The sequence below is a fragment of the Nestor notabilis genome, unplaced genomic scaffold (genome assembly GCF_000696875.1).
Source record: "Nestor notabilis isolate BGI_N333 unplaced genomic scaffold, ASM69687v1 scaffold13710, whole genome shotgun sequence".
Classification (NCBI taxonomy): domain Eukaryota; kingdom Metazoa; phylum Chordata; class Aves; order Psittaciformes; family Psittacidae; genus Nestor; species Nestor notabilis.
In genome coordinates this window covers 3,908-21,680 of record NW_009911648.1, presented here as the reverse complement: position 1 = coordinate 21,680, position 17,773 = coordinate 3,908, and the positions used below count along the sequence as shown (strand labels likewise).

Below are 17,773 nucleotides of genomic sequence, written 5' to 3'. Positions count from 1 at the left end.
TCGAGCTCTAAAATTCCAGACTAATAATTTTTAGTACCCATCTTAATTTTCCTTCTCTAAAAAGGAAAAAACGCTTTTCTTCACCAGACAATGAAATTCAAAATGCGAACATAGGAATATGGTTCTAATAAAGAAAAAGTGCCTTATGTTATTAACCACTTGCGTCATCTCAGGAATGGCATCCAGCTAAAGGAGGCTTCTGCATGCATAACACTGATTCATCGGTTAGTGTCTGTCTCTTTAACATCATTTGTGTTAGTCATAACCTCTCCAAAGTGCTCTGGTGGTTGTTAATTTACAGCATAGAGATTTTTTGCAAAAAGTATGAAAAGCCATAACTAAATCAACAGTAATCTCTCAGTCACTGGCTGTTCTTGTCAAAGTTCTCTCTTTGACAACCCTGCTAAGGGTGGGATTTAGCCATCTAAAATATAAGTATCTATTTCACTATATTTCAGGCCTACTTCTTTCTCAGTTTAATACAACGTATAGTTCCAAGAAGGATTTTTTTTTTTTTTTACAGGAAATTTTTCTTTGAGAGACCTGTTATATCACAAAATAAATAATCTTCTGAAGATATGTATTTCTGACCACCAGTTATAAAGCCATAATAGTTTTAAAGCAGATAACTGAATCTTAGCTGACTAAGACCTTAAGTTCCTGATTCCACTTCTTTGTTACCTCTACCACCCCATTTTCCATTATAGAATCTTTATCTCCACCTTACCAAGCTTGTTAACTTGGCTTTTTTCATTTTGCTGGAACAACACTGATGTGTATCAACTGACAATCTGTCCCAAAGGGTAACACGTACAATTCCAGAACAGACAAAACAAGAAGTTACTATTGTATTCTTTTCTGTAAGCTTTCTTGTTCAAACTACTCAGGAGCAAACATCGCCAGGTTTGGAGGTTCTGTCCACAAGCTTATCTGAGTGGAAATCTTATCAGGATAGGTCCAGAAAACATCACTCAATTTAGCTGTGTAAGAAAAAATCTTCTGACGTAACAGTCAGAGGTTGATTTCCCTATAACATTGCTGACTCAGCCACAACAGACACAGGACCTGAAAAAATTGTTAGTTCTTGAACTTAATAAATGCTAAATTCATCTGATTCTTTGCTCTAATGAAGCTAAAATCTTTCCTAAATCCTTACTTGATTTTAAGGAGTTTGGCTATACTTGTGCACAAGAGACGCAAATTATAGAGAAATTGCTTAGCTAGATATACAGGTGATTCAATTCTTGATGAAGGACTGTCAAAAAGTTAAATAGAAGAAAAAAAAGTTAAAGATCTTAAAGGACATTAAAAGTTGTTAAACATTTCCTTTCTCTATAGCTTACTCAAAGCCAGGCTACAAAATCTCTTTCAGAAACAGCAGAGCCTGTGAATCTCAGAAATGCTGTAACACTGGCAGTCCTAGATATACTGTTTGATTTACCAAGAGGATGAATCACAGTAATTCAACATTGGTTCTTTAAGACTTGGAAGTGGTCTGCCACAGAGGAGGATTTGTTCTATTATTAAAAGTTATATTTGATATAAAACTACGAAACTGTCAACCACATTTAAAAACTTGTTCATACACCACTGACAAAATCCACAAGGCAGTCATGAAAAAGAAAATCCTATATTACTTAGATTTGGAGTTATATTTAGTTAGACAAATTAATGGAAGGTATGCTGTGTGGGTGACCCTACCAATTTTTTTTAATTGTTAAAATAAAAGAAATTCAGTCTAAGTAGACCATGTTTGTAAACACATTAAACAAGATATCCCTGTGTCAGTGGCCTGTACCTGTGGATTTAACTACATGATTCCAAAGGAAACAGCCATAGAGGAATGCAACTCTTGAAAACTCAAGCTCTAACAAACAATTCATTTATGTCTGTTGAAAGTTATACTTGGGAAATCATTAACACAGGCTCCTTTCTGCACAATCTGAAAGACACAGCTGTCGGAAGTGAATTCTCGTGGGCTGCAGAATTATCCTATTTCCTAAGAACTTCTGTACATAGCGAGGAAAAAAAAACAAACAAATTTATCTGGAGTTCAGAGTTTATCTGGAGTTTGGCTGTGAATTAGAAAAACCCACAGGGTACTCTATTTTCTCACTGTACCCACATAAGTAAATCAGGTAAAAAAAGCGAAGGGGAAAAGAAAAAAGCCCCCAAATTTAAAATAGTTTAGAAAAACATTGCCTGTTTCTATTATGTGTGAGCTGTCATGCTGTGCTCCTGTGTCATTGCTTGTGTTTGAGTCCCTTTGTGTGGTAACACTGTGTGCTGGAAACTTGGCTTTAAACAGTGATTGTACTGAGATAAAAGATGTATTAGATGAATGTGTTTTAGTCCTTGTCAACAGAGACAGCCCCTAGTATCTTCCCAGAACATCCAAAATACAACAATCTCCTTATCTAAGCCTAAGCCAGTCTTCCCCAAAAACCTTCTCTCATTTTTATAAAGAAGTTGTACATATTTATTCTTTTATATGCAAGGAGAGGGAAAGTCATACAATTGTATTTCACTTCCTAGCTGGCAACACAAAATGGAAAATACCTAAGAATTAAGTCTGCTGTGTTCAGAGTGAACTCCTTAGTTTATACAAAGGAAGAAGGAAAAAAAAACTAAGAGCTCAAGAGAGACTGGTTATTGCAAGTCAGGTAGAAAATAGCAGCATTCCTGTTTGCAGAGGGAAAACAGAGCTTCATAAGTCAAGGTTACTAAACTTATTTTTCAAAGATGCCCCAAAAGAGTTTTATTTCTAGCTAAATACAGGTTGGGTTAACAATGTAAGCTACTAATATTCCCTCATTTTGTTTCCTTGCTTACATGTGTAAGACTGAATTTTATATTTCAATCTGCAGTCATTTCAAAGACCACATCTGGCTGTCCTACAGGACACCATGGGCCCAAATATTAATGGCTAAGAGCCACTGCACTGGGGCCTAGGATTTCTAAAGGAATTCATAAGGAAATAGACTGTCATTTCTGAGGCTTTCTAAAGGAATTCAGATGGAAATAGGCTGTCATTTCTGAGGCTTAAAAGTAAGTAAAGAAATCTTATAATTTAGCAAAAGAAAGCTAGAGTATAAACTATCAGGAACTACAAAATAAGTACTAATTTTAGCCGCTTAGCAATCCTTTAAAAATGGGAATCAAAGCACAAGTATTACCATAAGATTTCCTGGAATCTACCCAGTTCCTAATCCTGCATCTTTCACAAGATTAAACAAGAAGACTGCAGTCCTGCCATGCCTCACCTCTAACCTTTTCTGTGATTACTTATGAACTACTACATGACAGCTCTCAGAAAACCTTGTTGTAAGGGACAGGGAGGTAAAATTTCTATTTCCCTAGATCCTCTTATTTTCAAAGTATTAAGGCTAATTTGTACACGACAGAGGCCTGAGTATTAAAATGTCTGTGACTAAATTTTCTTGCAGTGTCCTAGCTAGGAAACACAGCTTCATAAAAAGCAGGAAAGCTTCTTCTGGAAGATGGAGAAGAACTGACCTGTTCTACAGATACATAAACATTTATGTATGATGAATCTTGCTGAGTCAGACCAAAAGTATATCTAGTCAGTATCCTCTGTAACAACATTCATGATTAAATGCTGAGGGAAAATTGTAACAGCAAGGTGGACATACTTGATAGTTCTTTTTAACAAACCCCTAACCTCCAAACACATGCAGCTATGTGATTTCCTGAGATAGAAGTAGCTTCTATGTCTATGGATACTTTTAGTGAGTATCTCTTAAACAAATTTACCCCGACTTCTCTTATCTAAACTTTTGGCTTGTGCAGTGTCCTTTTAGCAAAGAGTTCCATTGCATATCCACAGGTATGGGACTGACAGAATGGAGGAACAGGTTTCAGGGGTTTTTTTTTGATCCCTTTAAAATCACAGGCTCATTCCTTTCATATAGATAAGGCCTTTTAATGGGTAGTTTACAAGAGGACATTTCTGTAGGTAGTTTTAGCTGTTCAAATAAGGCATAAAATGGCCATGATTTTAGCTGTAAATATATATGGGTTTAATCCTCAGAGTTCATGTCCAGTTAAGGATGTTCCATACAAATGTCACCTTCTATCATTGTTTCCTACACTTACCTTTTAAGACAATCACAATGGCATTCATTATCTTCAGCACAGAGGCATTTCTCCTGGACTATCTGACTTTTCTATAAGGTCTTTTTATCCTTCAGGCTGTTAATTACTGTCTTGCTTCAGGTCTGACATTCATTTTCACAGGACTCCTCATATATGCTTCAATCACATAATTTCTTTCTCTCTTCCCCTCTAATTAGCACAATACTGTCTTTCTCAGCCTTCCCATTTCCCAGTCAAAGCTACAATAACTGCCCCGTTGCTATTATATGACCTTTGTAATGCCTTTCTGCCTTGATAGATTCTGTAATACCTGCAACATGGCAGACATGTTCACCCTCAGCTGCTGTCTCATGAGTTTGTCTACCAGCCTCAGCATACCCAAAATTGATTTCCTGTTGATCACTCTTGAGTCACAGCTCTGTTACAATTCTTCCTAACTGCCACCAGCTCTTTTTTAGGGGATGTAGCCAGCCAATGACACAATTCTGACTCCTTTATTTGTTAAACTGCCTGAATAACAGAGCTGTGGGGAATAAAAAAAAAAAAAAAAAAAAACAAAGTGCATCTTAGGACCTTCATGGATAGAATTTCCAAAACGAATTTAGCCTAAGTAGTAACAGGAAGAAGGATGGTAGCTCACAGACATGAAGCAAGACAAACATCTGAGTCCTTGAGGGACTGTAAATAAGACCACAGCCATATTCAAACTATTATACAAGCATTAATTTCCACTGTATGTTTGGGAAGGGAGCAACTGGGAGTTTTCAGAACACTGTATGTGCCATTTGTCAGCCCAGCTAAACACATGCTTTTTAAGGCAATTCATGAATGCCTCTGTCTGTTATACAGACTATCAGTGCATATCCTATTTGTGACAGGTTTCTTCTAACAGCACATTGATGTAATATAACAGGACTGCCCACACATTTTCCCCATCCAAATAATTTCTTAGCAGAGAACTATGTGTTTTGAACATAAGTCTATTTATTGCAATAAAAATTACTTCATCAAAAAACAAAGCACCAGTCTTGCCTTTGTTTTCTAGAGTAAAAAAGCCACACTTTTTGTTTCCTTCTATTTCCTTTAGTTCCTCTACTCATTACAATAGGTTTTTTCTGTACCTGTCTTCAGCTTGAGTTTTCTCCATATGAGTTATCTCCAGTGCAATAGATAAAGGAACGGTCCTGTTTCCTATGGAGATACTTCACCAGGCACATGCAAGAGCCATATTAACTGTTTTTCAGTGGATGGTTAGCAGGAATCCTTTCTTTTATTGCATACCCAGATTTTGCCTTTCTTCAGTGATTGCTAACTGAATAACTTCTAGTTTCTTGTCACTGTTCCCCAAATGCCCAATTTCATAAGGTTAAATTAAATTCCATTTCTATTACTTGACACTTGAAAGTCACTATTCTTTTCTGTATGATATCCTGAACCTCTTCTATACTGGTAACACATCCCAACTTCGCATCATTAAAAAGTTTTATTAGCATATACCTGCTACATATTAAATTTACTTACTACTGGAGTTCTAAAACCTTTCCACAATGCATTCTAAGTCTGATGTCTTCTCCTTTCAAGTCAGCTTGTCATTAATTTCTTCCTGACCCTTCTTTTCATTACTAAACTCCATCTTCTCCAGTAAATTTCCTTAATTCCTTTTGTTCATACAGTTAATGAATCTTACATTTACATCCAAATGACTGAGATACTTCCACCCTTCACTCTCATATTTCTAGTTCACAGTTAGCATAGCTGAAGTCATCTCATGTGTGATCATATCCACTGAAATCTAGGAACCCTAATCACAGATTTGTTCAAAGAAATTATTCTTGAAGTAAATTGTACTTATCACTGTTAAGAAGTCTCATATGATGATTAGAATTTTAATTACGTTTGGAGAAGAAGTCAGAAAAAAGCACTCCCAGATTTCAGGACACTACAGAAAGTACAAGTCCTAATATGGGTGAATACAGAGTTGCATAATATTACCCTTCCAGGCTTTTTCTTTTAACTCAGTTCATCCTGGAATGATTCATTAAGCTGAACAGGTATAGGCCTTGCTAGCCAGTGTGACAGACCAAACCGTTTAGAAAGGAAAATCAGAAACACCTGTGAGAGGTTACTTCATATGCCTTTCCTCATGGTTCGCTTTAATTCCAAATAAAATAAACCAAAATCAATAGTATCCAATCTATATAAGGTAAAAATTCCCACCAAGTGTCACTCTCTCTGTAACAGACCTAAATTTCTTTTTCTTTTTAGAAATACACCTGAATAATAATATGACGAGCACAGAAGTAAGAACTTTCTATACCAGCGTAACATTCTAATTTTAGAGTAAATGAGCTGGATAAATTACACCATTGACAACTTCCATCTGAGTTGTTGACTGAAATTATTGAGGCAGAATTCTCTGTATTTCTCCAACTGCAATAAACAAATAGTCATAACAGGAAAAAATTAACTAATTTGTTTATGCGCAGTGAGTAATAAAAAAATCTGAGTTAAATGAGAAAATATCTAGATGAGTACAGAAGAACAATATATTTATTCAGAAAAGACTGAAGGAGTTTAGCCTCAACTACAATGAAAAGAAAGCAAAGTGGAAAAAGCAACTTCTCTATTACAAAAACTGCAATAATATCCTAACTGATTTTTCTTAGCTGACCAAGAAATAGCAATATAAATACAGAATTGAATCCTCCATAGATGCTATTTTGCCTGATGTCATCATTTCACATGTAAAAGCTGGGTGCATTGTCCATAATGCGTTAGCTACTACAAATATTATCCTGATGTGACACAGAGCCTATTATGGCTCTTGGCTTCTTGCAAAATGCATTTAAGCTTACTTCCAGAACATAACGCAAACTGGGCAGCATTAAATAAAAATGAGTTGCTTTTGTGTGACCCCCATCCTCCCTCAGTCAGTTGTGCTCCCTTTCAACCCAGCATAATTTCAGAATGGCTTCAAGCTGTTCTAATACAGCACAGGGAAACAGCTTGCACTGAGCAGCAGGAGAAGGCAAAAGTGAGCTTTAAATACTGTTTCTACACTCCCTTTTTCATGGTATTTAGATTATGGCTCCCAACCAAGGCTCACATCCTCTGATTTCAAAGCAACAACTGCACAGCAAGAGTGCAACATTTTGCTCTAATTTACAACATGAATCTTATTAAAATGCAATGAAGAGCCTGTACGGGCTTTTTTCTTTTTTTTTCTTTGTAGAGTCACTGCAGCTGTACAGATGTCTCAAATGCACTGCTAAAATGGTTAACAGGACCTGGCAGCACAGCTGATTTCACTTTAAGGAATGTTGTCAACATTAATTTCATTTTAGAAATAGAATTAGTCTTGATTCTTAAAATGATAGCTTAGTAAGCGTAAGTTGCATGTCACAGTTTAAAGTACACTCTCAGATTCCTATGGATTTTATTGAGCTTGAACAATTAAGATAGCTTGGTTTTCAATGTTAGCCCAAGGTTATTGCTCTTGTTTTAGACCCGTGTCACAGCAAAATTGTTCCATTCTCTTTTTCCTTCCCATCCTGACTCTTCATTTTGAACAAAATCAAAGATCTTGCTATTCTGGAGCACATGTATGAAAGACTTTTGTATCTTCCCTTTCTCTTTCTCATTACCAGTTTTTAAGGAGTCTATGTAGCAACTATATGATGCTTGCATATATGCAAGTGCTGGTCTCTGGCAGTTCTTCCACTGGTATATGCTTCACTACATGGGAAAAGCTGGTGACTTGCAGATCACGATGTGGAAGGCAAAGGCAGCTGAAAAAATGTTATACCAGGCTGCCTGGTCACAGGTTAGGGGAAGCTGCAATCACCTTAGGTCTGGCAGGGCAATGATTTATTGGCCCAAACAATGGCTAGATGCATTTTCCAGGAGTCCAATGAGGAAAACAGCCTAAAACAGACTCTAAGGAAGAGTTTAGAAAAGTGTTTTAAAGTAGGTCACTTTTTTTTAAATAATCCCCATTGAAATTTGCACTTAAATAGATAATTCTTACTTAGAATTTTAACAATTCTAAATGCCACCTTCTCTTTCCAATTAAATCTTTGCTTTTGAATACAGATGTATCATTTTACTGATAACAGGAGTCTTTGTCAGAGAATATTTAAAGTCCAATGATGGCAAATGTAGTGCTAAGCTGATCAGAGGGAACTTATTTCTATACTGCAAGCAAAGCTATACAGCAAAATTGCTGAAGTAGGAACACAGGGTTTTTTTAAAGCACAGAACTCTGTAAAAAAAAAAAATCTTTGACCAAATATTTCAGAAGACTTTCACAAAACCATTGGAATATTGGGAAAAATGGTGGAATTTAATGCTAGTTGCAGGGCTTTTACTTCAAGTTTCCTCTCCAAACTATCTGAAGCCAGGAGTATGCAACCACTTTGGTGCATGTGAGTCTAAGTAAGCACATAAGGGCTCTCTAGCCAGGGTGCTGAAGTGATAGGCATCATCCTTTTTTTGAGTTGGGTTTAGAGCCAGTGTTTTAAACCCTCAAGATGTGTTTTTATAGCAATAAAATTGTAATGTCATATCAATATTTGATTACCCAGTTCTACTTTTTTAAATAAAAGCATATAAATTTTGAAAGTGTCTCACTGGCTAACACGGCCAGTCTCACAAAGCATACAGCATATGTTCTTTGCACTGAAGTCCATCTGAACTGAGTATGCCTTTTACATTGCCAAGATCTCCTTTGGCACTGAAGACTGAGCCCTGGTTCTATACAAGAAATACATCATGTAGTTTTCCAGTATGTGTATTGTTTATAATGGATGCATGTAATATTTCCATTTTTCTCTTGGCTACTTACCTAAAACGATGGAAAGCTGAGCTGAATTGGATCCATTGGTGCAATTTTAATATAACAGGTATAAGAAACAGAACACAGAATAAACAGGGCAAGGTAAAGAGAGCACTAAGAATCCCTTAATTAAAAAAAATCTACAACTTCTTGAAGTAACTAAGATCCCCAAGCTATACAAAGATTAAAAACTCCTGGCAGTTCTCTGACTGAGATTTGAACACTATAGTACTGTCTCGTCTCTTAATGGGCTTTCCCTTGGCTGTTCATGTTTAATATTTGTTGTTGAGAACACTGGCCCACAAAAAACAGGTAAAAAAAAAAACAACAACCAATTAATGATTAATGAATGACAGTATTTCTGAGAAATAAAGTATACCAAGTATACCGCTTTTTTTAATTCAACATAATTTGAAATCTAGCTGTTTGAAACTAGAAGAATCTTATATCCATCCAGTCCCATCCCTTTCATACTACTAGGTCAAACCTAACGGGGGAAAAATGTATTGCTATTTATTATTTGACACTGTAAAACATTCTAAAGCCCTCTGATGGACTTTCATCCTACGCACATACGTGCTGGACACAGACAATTCCTTTCCAAAATTTCTTATAGTTTCTGTTAAGAAATCAATATCTTTTTAGGTAAAATGCTCTTTTTAAGAGATTTCCCTGCTTTAAAAGGTAAAAAACTGTTAATATGCCGTCTTCCTAATGTCCATACCAAGACTGTCACATTATTTGTTGCTGTGAAACAAAATCTCGGGGCTAGCTGATGGCCCTATGAAATGGTAACGTGCTATCACTAATGAGTATAGCACTTAAACTCCAACTTTTCAATTTCAGTAAGAAGTGCTGTGGAAAGAAGGTCTTTGACTCAGAAGGAAAACCCCCAAATGTTACAGTGCTCCCAGCAGGCTCTTTCTGGTCATACGGAATATAAGTACTTGAGGTAGACCTATCCTCCCTGATTTAAACAATGAAAAGAGACAATTCAGTTTGGGTCCTTTGAATCCAAGAAGAAGAAACCATTGCCTCAAAGCAGGAAAAAACTCAAACAAACAAAAGACCTGCAGGGCATCTTAGTTTGTAAAATGTCACCTGCTTCAACCTGTTAACACTGGCTAGTTCATCTGTTATAATCACACAGTGAATTTTATTAAGTAATGACTCTGCTTCATGATTGCCCATGCTGACTTTCAAACAAACTTGTACCCTTCACTAATAAGCATATGAGAATCTTTTTCTAAGAAAATCAGTGTTTCAAGCTCCAACATGCTTCAAGTTGAACACTAAATGTCCTACTGAAAGGGCTATTAATCACGAAGTTTAGATGTCTACCCAAGAACAATATGTATAAAACCGCAACAGGACACATTGGATTAGCTGTGCCTCTAGCTAGGGAATTTCAGTGACTTAACAGCATTGCTATTTACACATTTCTGTACCTTGCTGCCAGGCAAGGAGAGCAGAGCAGCAGCATTCCATGAATTTCTTCAGTACACTACATGGCAAAATACTACAGTTCTGTTCTTGTCATTCACAACACACTTTAGAGTTGTACTTACAGTTTTTTCTGACTTCAAACCTGTGAGATTTTTCAGCACATTTTATTCCACATATGCTGAATAACAGTTATCACATGATGTCACGCCATACTTTGCCAGTTATTTTAAAGGAAGTGTTAATCTCTTACATGTTTCTACACAGAATTAGCATCAAATCACATTCACTGTGATTCATTCAATTGTATATTTTATGTAATATAAATGCTCTTTTATAAATGCAGTTTGAAACGAGAATGGGTATTGCAGGACTACTATTCATTTTAGAAAGACATTTGCATAATCAAAGAAAAGTAATAAAGCATAATGTAATATAGACAGATGTTACATGCAGAAATACTACATATTAAGAATACAACAGTTGATATAGCTTACAAGATAGGGTAATAGTGCTCTATTTCAGATTTCGTGCACTAGAATAGCTTTCTCAGATACTTAACTGACTTTATTTAAGGTCCTAGAAGTGTAACAGTCAACCAATTTACCAGCAAGTATAATTGCAGCACAATGCTCCAGTTCAGAATGCTCCATCTAAAAAGTGGAAACAGCAATAAAATGCTGTTGCAGTTTGAGTTAATTTGGAATGTTGAGGCCTTTTGAGAACTGGCATTAAAATTTTAATGAAAAGACAAAACAAAAAAATCCTCGACACACCAAGATGCATCGCTGGCTGGGAGGTAAAAAGCTTTAGCATGAAAGTAAGATCTGAAGACCTGTCTCTAAACCTACGTCCTGAGAGACTTTAGGAAGGTCTCTTCCATGCTCTGAGCCCCTATTCCATCACTCCTAAGGGACATGAGACCTTGTGTTTGTTACACTGACTTCAATTGCAAGTTTTTTCAGTCAAGGAGCACCAGAGTCTTATTGGACTCTGCATACTGTTTCATACAAAGAACAACAAAATGTCCATTTTGCTAAAACTGGAAGTTTATTCCAGCTGGCAAGAATACAGTTGCTACATCCTCCTTATGCCATAGGTAGCCCTGAACACATTTAAATTAAGGGGCCGCTTTTGAGCCAAGCACGTATTAGCAGTCTGCTGTGGAGAGGTATTATGAGAAATATACTGGTGTCAAACTAATTACCTTAATACAACACTGTAAACTAATGCTGCTGCTTTTGCTGGGAGAGACGTACAATAAAATCTATTGCAGAGGATGCTTGCTGACTAAAAGAAGTGTAAAGACTAATGTGAACACAATTTTATTGTTCCACTATAAAAAAATAGTCAGGTAATGTCAACGCAACTTATCTCCATGATCTCCAACATTACAGTACTACAGCAAAAGTAGCAAGTTGTTGCAGTGAAAGCATGCACATGACATGCAATTACCTACTATGTAGCACTGTTATATCTATGATAATAGCAAGAATCTAAGCTTAAAAAGGTTCTCAACAGGCAAAGTCTGTGTTCGAGTTCCTTAAGGGCACAGAACAACAAATGATTTAAGGCATCAAGGGCCAAAGCCTACCTAAAAAGACATGAATGAGAGACAGACTAGGAAACTGGGAAATTCACTTTTTGCCATATTAAAAAGATAATTTATCTGCTGTTGAAAACATGTTAGATTAACTTGTCATATTTGATCTGAGGTTTCATGTCTACCCATCATTAAATAATTTTTTAATTACTTGTATTCATGCACAGAAAAAGAAAATCTTGGTTAATGAGGTTGTTAGAAACACCTCATGGAGGAAAAATTGCTCAAAATCTTCAAGCACTCACAAATGATGGCAAAGACCTAAAGCTTTAACTTCAGGTCCTGCATTATTAAATGTTCTGCTACCCTTGCCTTTTCTTTAAGTGAGTATCACCCTGTCACCCAAGAATTACGAGATGTGAGCATCAGTGGCTCCTGCATAAATAAGTTTCGACTATCCTTTCTTTCTGAGGATGACTTACATAAAAGAACACCTATTCACTGGCATCACACTTCCCTACAGTTGGCATCTTTCTACCATCTTTAAAGTGTAGGCAAGAGATGAGGGGTTTTGTACACCTGGGCAACACAGCTGGTACATTCTCTCTTTCAACATATTTTCTTCGTCAGCAGGAGGAAGATGTTTCAGGTCATCAGGATGGCAAAAAATTATGCCTTCCATTATTCAGCCACTATCATAGGTCTTACATGAATTTATAATTTTTGTGGTAAGAAATGTAATACCTACCTGGTATTTCAAAGTACTTTTTAATAACATGTATCACTTTCAAGAGCCTACATATTGCAGTTGTTTATGCCTTGCGGCCTCTGTATGTGCCAACCTGCGTTATTACTTAATGGAATTCGATTCAGAATACATACCCTGCTATACTTCAATACTTAGAAAATACTGTCTATGTTCTATTATTCAAGACAGAAAAATGATACAGGAAATAATTAACTGATTTTTCATTACTATGCCATATATATATGTGTGTGTATATATATATAAAGGTTATGACATTCAGTGCAAACCTACAGTAGCTTAAATGCTATCTATCAAACTGCTACAGCTTGCTTAGTTCATAGAAGTATTGGTTTTGGCTTACCCAAATCTGTAGCTTAATTCTTTTTTCATTTTTGAAAACCGTTTTTACTTTGAAATCGATCCCAACTGTGCTTACAAATGCAGACGTAAAGGAATCATCAGCATATCGGAACAAAAAGGAGGTTTTCCCAACACTGCTGTTGCCAATAATGAGCAGTTTGAACATGTAATCAAAGTTCTGGTCAGATGTTTCTTTCTGGCCACATCTGGAATCTTGAGCAGATGCCATCTGTAATTCAAAATAAAAAGAAATCATTCATTTTCTCTTGTATCATATAAAACCAGAAACATTGAGATTTTATTGGAGTTTTTGATGTCAGATACAAATGAACTCAAGAAGTTCACAGATGATTAATTCACTTTATGGTTCTTGTATCCATGATAATAGTTCCAGTTGCAAAAGAGGATGTAAACACTCCTGGGGCTGGTATCAAAAAAATAATAATTCTAAAAATCTGGGACAGTTCTCGAGTATATAATTAAAAACAGCTACATTGAGAAAATGTGATGAACTAGACAATGAAAATATAAGCAAAGATACTTCACTTGTACAAGAAGGAAATAAGAGATCAATTCTGTGTTATGACATACAAGATATGTTTCCAAGCAAAAGTTTAATATGTTTTAGATCTGATAAAATTCTTGAACTTTTTATTTTACTGTAAATATTCTGCTGTCTTTTCTAATGCTTATCACCATATTCAAACTATTTTGCCTTTATCAGTTTTCAGTTTATCATACCATTAAATAGTGAGCTCAGTATATACCTCTGAAATACTTTTTTTTTTCTAGTTCTACTCTATTCTATCATTTGGAATTTGCCATGTTAATGTATTATCATCATAAGCGGCAGTTGTTAATGTTTTCAAATTTGAGTCCTTAAAATACAGTTTCTAATCCATATAAAACACTTGAATCAGCACAGATTACTACACACTGCTAAACAGGAAGGTTATTTTGCTTTAGGGACTTCAAAAATCACAGGTTTCATTTATGAAAACTACACTTCTAGCTTTCAGGCTAGTTGCAGAAATTAACTTTAAAACCTGACCAAAATTCTGCCTGGGATGCTCAAAAATCGGATGGTAAAAATAAAGACCTTAGAACTAGGTAGTGTTTCACCTTGTGCTTTTGAGAAAAAATCTCACATTTTTGGGGAGCCTGGCAGGAGTTTCAGTTCTTGGAGTTTGGCAAAACTAAGGTCAACGCTTTTGCACGCTGATTTCAGACAGAAAGACAGGCATCATGTCCTAACAGAAAGGTTTATAGAAAAGCAGCTCACCTCAAGGCTTTGTAAGCTAGAAATCTCAGAGTACATGTGAGCAGTCAGAGGGGAGAGCTGGAACCCGGGTGAAGGCTGCACATTAACCCACCTTCTCAGCAGAATTTCAATTAACTGTATAAATTTTCTGAGCTAATTCTGCTGTCTCATAGCACAAGTAACAGTATGCCGGCTTCTTTGGGCTACTGAAGAGGGGACAAAAAGTGCTGAAGGAGACAATGGAAATAGCAAGCTTATGAGAAGAAAATTCAGTATAAGCTTATATTCCACAAATAATGCAGTGGGGAGTGTTTGATCTCAGAATTAGCCTTTTATTTGGTAGTGACTAAAGATCTTGATTAAATGTAGTTTTGGGTACCTATGTGCTTGCACCCTGAGTATTTGCATTGGCCTTAACATTTACTCACTTTCACAGACATGCAATAAAGAAGTTTTAGAACAAACCCCTAAATACTACCAAGCATACACACCACTATTTTTTCAACTTTCTGATTTCTACAGCAAAAGACAGAAGCAGATCCTGTCCACCTTCACTACTTTCTCATTTTAAAACTATTTGCAGATATTTTGCTTAGAACACGAGAAAAGAAAAATCAAATGCTGCTTATACCTGTCTAATCACAACTGTCAATAAAGTAGTAAGAGTATGCTGATGTGTTTGCAACAGTTTGCAACAAGTCAATAAAGTCCAGCAAACAAAAGACTGTGCAGTGGCTGGGGATGCCAGGGTGTAACCTGTACACTTGCCCAGCAGCCTGCTGCTCTTCTGGCTCCTACCTGCAATGCAGCAGCTGAAACCAGAGGTTACAAACCACTTCAAGCAAGAAGAATTATATCCTTTCTTGATTTTATGTCCTAGGAAGCCTCGTGTTTAGCTTCAACTCACTTAAGGTTTACCAAAAGGGGGTTTAACTTTCATTTCATTGCTGCCTTCAGTCCTATGTGTCTTACAAATCAGTATCACATCCTTTAATGCCTAATACTTCAGAAACAGTATCATTCAGTGAGCACAGGAATCAGGAGACCTGGATTCTACTAACAGTCTCAGTAAATTTTGTACATTATGTAGTCTTCCTGAGTAAGAACTTGTTTCCTGTGGATGGTTTTAAACACAGATTTTCCGCACAGAGAAATTTCAGTGCTTCTCTAAATTGCATTACCCATGTAATAATTTCCTTAAAAGTTTTTAAAAATTAATAATAAAAAAAAAATAAACCCATAGTCTTCGCTATGCCTTAAGCTTATGGATTCATTACTTGGAGTATCATAGGCAGAATTATGGACAACCTAACACAGAAGTGCAGTCAGCTTTTATTTCAGCGGTAGAAGCATGTCTGCCTATTACAGGAGGCAGAAGGCATAGGAAAGGCATGGGAAAGGTTTCGTTTCTGTACCTCCCACCTGAAGAATCATGGATGATTAGTGAGCTCTTGATAATAATTCAAACTGTTTGAAGAGACTAACTTTAGCCCAGGGAGACAGTCTCCATAGATTACCAGTAGTGATCCTTTCTTGTGACCAAAACCCAAATGAATTTTAGAAAAGTACTAGTGCCTTCATGAGTCTGAAGGAACATCAAACTCAGTATGGGTGCAAAGACCTTGCCATTACTTCCCCAACTTACTCATTCTATACTAAGCACAAAGATAGATTCTTCAGAGTACAATTCCTATCACCTGTATCAGTCTCCACCTTAAATGATACTCTAGAGTCTCTATTTTATTGCTGACTATAAGGGAAACCAAGATATTTGGTCCTCTTGAACTTTCAGAATATGTTTGCAGTGCTTCCTTTTTCTAAATGCAGGCTGCTGACCTCCAGTAAGTATGGGATGCACTGCAGCCCACCTCCCCATGTATTAATATGTCAGTCCACTCCTAACAGGAGTTGTCCCAACTATGGAGGCATTTAGCAAAGAAATGTGAAGAAGCTAGTGCTGATGTTATGCTCCTCCTTTGGAAACAATGCTGGAAATAATCACCAGGAATGACATGTTCAGACCTGTAATTAAATACTACATACATGGACAAGAACCAATAAACATGCCACCCTCACTAACATTATGATATACTGTTTCCAAGAAAGCAGAAGTCTTACCTTTATTTTGACAAAGCTCTCACATGATTAAATGGATATATTAAACACCCATCACTTTCAGCAAAACACATTAAATTTTCTCTGCCATAAAATTTTGTCTTCATTTAGTAAAATTGAAGATAGAATGTATGAGGCTGTTTTCCTTAGCATACTGCATACATAGTTTTTTTTTAGAAGGATTCCCTATTTCAGATCCCTACACCCATCAGGATTTTAGTACCAAAGGCAGTCTCAGACCACCTCTCTGCCATAAAATTTTCTTGCCATAAAATTTTGTCCTCATTCAGTAAAATTGAAGATAGAATGTATGAGGCTGTTTTCCTTAGCATACTGCATATATAGTTTTTTTGTAGAAGGAGTCCCTACTTCAGATCCCTACACCCATCAGGATTTTAGTACCAAAGGCAGCCTCAGACCACCTCCTAGAGAACTGAGGAGCAGGTATGTCCCCAGCCTCCTAGAGGATTTAGGAGTACGTATGTCCACAGCTCGAATATGGTCCAAGGACAAAAAAGGATGGCTTCCCTGCTTGCCATCTTGAAATTCCTGAATGTGCATTATTTATGGGCATAGGAGAGTTTTATCATTAGGCGGGGTTTTCTATATCAGACCCAGGTACTTTTCAAGTCTTATGTTCAGCTGTTCCCTTGATTGCAAAAGAACAGGTTAAAACAGGGCAGGGTTGAGAACCAATGTGAAAAAGTATGGTTCACCTTCAAAATAATAACAAAACAGTTGGCTGTGTTACTCTCTTTATGGCCATAGAGGACATCGTTCCTTGATAGAATTAATTTGATCAGCTTTCTCACTTAAGTAGAGCAGTATGCCACGAGCTCCCTGGGCTGCACATAACTTCAGTTTGCACTTATATACACACCCCACTCTGAATTCCTAATGCAGGATGAATATGCCCTGGCAAATATGATGCAAAAGGCAAGAAAAGCTGGAATTGAAAATATTGAGGTTCACTGCTTTGTGCATTTCACAAATACTTGTTTTATTTCAAAAAAGATAGAACTCCCTACCACTCAGTTTTTGTGAGGTGACCTTTTTGCATTTTGTAAAATACAGTTTAGTCAAACATAATAAATGGATATTGAAACAATGGAATACAATGGGAAAATTCAATGTTTTAACTCACTGGACCATATGTAGGATGCACCACAAATGAGTTGTCTTTAATGTGCAGATCAGATGTCACCACCAGAGTCAAAATGTTAACAATCTCTTTATTTGTAAGAACACTATGACAATATAACCCAGCCATGAAAAAAAAACACAATTATTTTCAAGGTATACCACATGATAACCTAGAGATTGGGTTCTATTCCCAATTCTTTTAGGGGTATC

At 36.4% G+C, this 17,773-nt stretch overlaps 1 pseudogene; it reads right to left on the bottom strand.

Moving 5' to 3' along the window:
• Nucleotides 1–13,045: 13,045 nt before the first annotated feature.
• On the bottom strand, nucleotides 13,046–13,273 carry LOC104406737 (annotated as a pseudogene).
• Between the last annotated feature and the right edge of the window lie 4,500 nt (nucleotides 13,274–17,773).